The 4,562-nt window shown below is 31.5% G+C and overlaps 1 long non-coding RNA gene across 1 annotated transcript; it reads right to left on the bottom strand.

Annotated features, from left to right (window-relative positions):
* Positions 1-4,073: 4,073 nt before the first annotated feature.
* Positions 4,074-4,510, bottom strand: LOC112459486. The gene is made up of 3 exons (XR_003041325.1): positions 4,424-4,510; positions 4,215-4,301; positions 4,074-4,132 (listed from the first exon to the last, which is right to left on the bottom strand). It is a non-coding gene; the product is annotated as an uncharacterized LOC112459486 (long non-coding RNA).
* Positions 4,511-4,562: the final 52 nt, after the last annotated feature.

Raw genomic sequence — 4,562 nt, 5'->3', positions numbered from 1 at the left:
TTTTATTTTTAGCTTGAAGAAATAAACTGATTAGTTTATGCATTATGTATTAAGCGTTATGTAAAAGTCTGTGCTTCTTTTTATATTAAAAAGAAGTTTTTTATTGTAACCTAGATATATAGTTTTAAGGCGACGCTGGAGTTCAATGACGTAAAAATTAATTAACAAGTCTGTTTTACCAATTAAATGTGATATTTTTCATACAAGGAATCTTTTCGTTAATTTTTTTAACTCGTGACATTTTATATAAAATTTTTATATGTTGTACGTATAAAACAAACATAATTCCAACTTGGGATTACATGAAAAAATAACACTGTGCTTTTACAAATGAGTTAGAAGCTTTAAGCTGGATGCACAATACAAAGGTACAGGCAACAGGAATAAGGGATAACATAGGCAATAGATTTTTAACCTATTGGAAGCCGTGTATCAATGTTACAACATATAAATTACATTAATGTGTAACTTCATCGTAAAAGAGCGTTTACACGGCATTTAACGTCAGTAGTTATAACTTATAACATCGATGTTATAACTTTGGCGTAAATCGGGCCGTGTAAACGTAGTCTATGATGTCCACCTGACTCTGCATCTGACAAGCACAATGACTATATGTTTACTTAGGGCCTAAGCAGAATGGCTGTCTCGGCAGTGTTTTATGCCTTAAGTCTTTGTCTATGTAACGCACAATGCTGTACAGTATTGTGCGTTACATAAGACAAAGACTTAAGGCATAAAACATTGCCGAGACAGCCATTCTGCTTATGCCCATAACCTAATTTACGCCGAAGTTATAACATCGATCCAACCATATCTAAAAAAGAGATGTAAAGTCGATACTCGAATCTATCAAAGTTTATTGTTGTGGCTTTTCCGCGATGCCGATTGGTTCTCTCGCTGCGCTTATTTCATTTGCAGCTGTCATCGTATATTTTGACAGTTATGTATATCAAGGTCTGTACCGATTAAACGCACAATCATACTTTTCTATTTTTTTTGCTTTTTTTATACAGAATAAAAAATCCTTCAAAATAAGAGAAAATGCGTAAATAAATGTGGACAAATACAAAACAATATAAAAAAACCAAAAAAATTTTTGAATTACAATTTTCTGTTACCTGCACCTAAGTTAATGTTAGGTTATTTCTTTACGTGATATAAATGATTTTAAGTAATTCAAATTGAAAGTATCTATCCATATTTGAATAATATATAAGAATATTGTAAAGGCTTCTGCACAATGAAAAATATAAGGAACAAGGAATAGATATTAGCGATTAGGACTAAAGAATCAAGAATAAAGTTGAATGCACGATGAAAAATACAGGCAACAGAAATAGGGAATAACACAGGCAATAGATTTTTAACCTATCAAAAGCCATGTATTAATGCTACACCACCTTTATTCCTAATTTCTTATTTTTAATTGCTAATATCTGTTCCTTGTTTCTTATATTTTCCATTGTGCGGAGGCGTTAAGGGGATCCTATAGCGAAGTCCGAACTTCCTCGATGTCGATAATGTCAACATTTCTAATCCTGTTTTCTCTATATCTGTCCTTGTATAACTATAGTAATCTGTCCTTGTTCGATCGCTGCGCCATCTTTTACTACACGCAATACTGCTTATCCTATCAACCTGCACATATAAAAGGCTTTTAATTTTAGTTCTAATTGCGTGATATTGTTCTTAAATGTTTTCCCTAGAGGGCTTGTAAATCTCATTTTGTATATATATAAACTGTAGTATTTTTGTATAAGCAAATATTGTCATCAGTGACAGCTCTAGGTGTCCAAATTTTCAATTTTTTTTTGTTTTTGATGTAAAACCAACCTTAGCCCTCAACATTTTTGTGCGTACTTTAATTCTGTAAAAGAATTTTGCAATTCCGTAAAGCCAATTAAAAGTTGTATGCTTTTAACTAAATGTTAGTAATTACTGTCACTATAGGATTCCCTTAAAACTTTCACAGTTTATGATTTTGAAGCTTATAAGAGAAATAAACAGAAAATATCGGTATACAGAGCGGTAGTACAGACGACTCCAGCATCATCTTAACATAAAAATTTACGGTATTACAAGCATCTTTATTTAATATAAATGCACTTACAAAAAATGATTGCTATGTACTTACATTTAAAAATATAATCTAAAATCTATTTATATTAAAATGATTTCCTTTTCTGTCATACTAAGTATAGATAACGATAACGGAAACAGTGAATTAGAGTACGTGTCATCAGAAAATGAATGTACATTATCAGATAATAATATCGGTCCATATAAAAAATCAGCTGGAAGAAAATCTATATCCTCACAATCCAGTTTAGATTCTTCAAGAATAAGTATAATCGGTACATCAGCATGCAAAGATGAAGGCTGCATTCCGATATTCACTGCAAGTACTGAAAATCTATAATTTACGTAACGTACACTATAGATTTCCAGTACTGACGATGAATATTGGAACGCAGCTGAAGAGATGTATGTTGAAAAAAGTAATGTTAAGTCCAAACGGCACTGTTGTGTTTTTTGTTTGAAACTGCAATCTCAACTCGCACAGCATTTAGTAATAGTGCACAATGATGAAGTTGTAAAATCCACTATTTTTTCAAAAGAAAATGAAGAAAGAAAAATAATCTTTGGTTAATTTCTTTTTTTCTGCATCTTTTTTCCTCAAGCATTTTGCAATAAAAATGTTTCCTATTTGTTTAATTAGTGTTGATAAAGTAGATGCAATTGCGGGCGCTTTATACATTTGGAGTCATATTTAGAACATGTTTTTAAAGATGTCAGCGCGATTCTTCGTCATTTTATCTTCATTGATTAACGTTCATTAGACGTAAAGCAAGAATAGAATGATAAAAAAGCGCGCTAATATCTTTAGAAGCGCGTTTTAAATACGGGCCCAAATGTATAAATCACTTACTCTATTGCATCTAGTTTATTAACATTAATTAAACGAATAGGAAACATCTGTATTGCAGAATGCTTAAAAAAAAGATGCAGAAAAAAAAATTATCCAAAGATTTTTTGAAATTGTTAATTATTGACTTTGAAATAAGTGTACAAATTACAGTTTTGTGAAAAATCGAATGGAAACGCAAATAGTTTACAAAAGACAAAATCTTTTTGTTACTAAAAGTCATTAACACTTTATATTTGAGATATATATGATCTTATATAATATTTACAAAAATATTTATAAATATAAATATTTTTGAAAAAAACGAAAACGGAAGTTTACATAATATTACAAGTCTTTTTTTTATTCCAAATGGCTTTGTTTAGCAAAGGCTATAACATCTATTCACGTATTTATCAGATGGTAGGCAGGAGAAATAGAAAGAATACTTATTGAAGACTTTGAAACTTACAAAAAAGTAAATAAACATATAAATAGTGATATTTATAACACATTATCAATAGAAAGATTGCTGAGAAATATATTAAATTTTGTATACGCGGCTTAAAGGCAGCATACTATTCCAGTTTTATTATTACAGGAATTATTTTATTGTGTAAATTAAAAATGGCGAGAAGAAGCTGATGTACCAACCAATAAAGATGTTTCCTCTACTGGCCATTATAATCGTCAAGACAATACGACCACAATTTGGTTCGATTATCGTCAAGACGCTCTTTTAACCAATATAAATTAAGATCTTTGTTGACATCTTAAACTTAAGACTGAGGCGCTTGTTCACTCGATGACGTGCTTCGTTATGAGTGCGTCATCAACCTTTCAAGTTGAAGACACGACGCAAGAATTCTGGAAGTAGAGATGTGACGTCTAAGAATAATTTTTAAATAAGAAGAAATAAAATCTATAAGATTTTACACACAAAAAACTTTATAAAAATACAAAGCTTGCATAACGATATTAACATCCTTCACTTGTTCGCCTTAGTTATTATGATCTTTATTTGGTATACACCAAGGATTTGCGTTGGAGTTTCTTGAACCTATATACGTTATTTTGCCAACGATCTCAACGTCCTTGAGAGAAAGAGAGAGAGAAAGAGAGAGAGGGAGAGAAAGAGGGAGAGAGAAAGGGAGAGGGAGGGGGAGAGCTATTTACCGTCCTTCATCAGCTTTGCTTCTACTTGACTCTATTTGGTACTATCAACTGCGGAGATTGCAAATATAAATTTTCAAATTTATAATCCAACATTTTTCTATCATAGCTATTAAATTTTATTACGTCGTACATAAGATATATAACAAAGACCAGCGACGCGATGCTAGGTCCTTCGACTTTGGGAAGTCGACGATCCTTAATTTAAGTTGACGAGAATCTAGTGCGTTTGTAATTATTAATTAATATTAATAATCATGCACGAATCACTAAAATGCTAACAGAACTGATTTTCATTAACTATTTACTGTTTACGAGAGCGTTAATTATGTAGTAACTTACAATGATTCATTCCGCGTAAACGGAATTCTGTAGTAACTTACGATACTTCACTCCGCGTAAACGAGGGTCTTTGGCAGAGACGCGGAGTGAATTATCGTAAGTTACTACAAAAATATCGCTCGCGTAAGCGTCGTATATG

Source organism: Temnothorax curvispinosus, unplaced genomic scaffold (assembly GCF_003070985.1).
Source record: "Temnothorax curvispinosus isolate PA1 unplaced genomic scaffold, ASM307098v1 QBEX01009873.1, whole genome shotgun sequence".
In the NCBI taxonomy this organism is placed as follows: Eukaryota; Metazoa; Arthropoda; class Insecta; order Hymenoptera; family Formicidae; genus Temnothorax; species Temnothorax curvispinosus.
The sequence above is the reverse complement of the archived record's forward strand: the minus strand, read 5'-3'. Positions and strand labels throughout refer to the sequence as shown.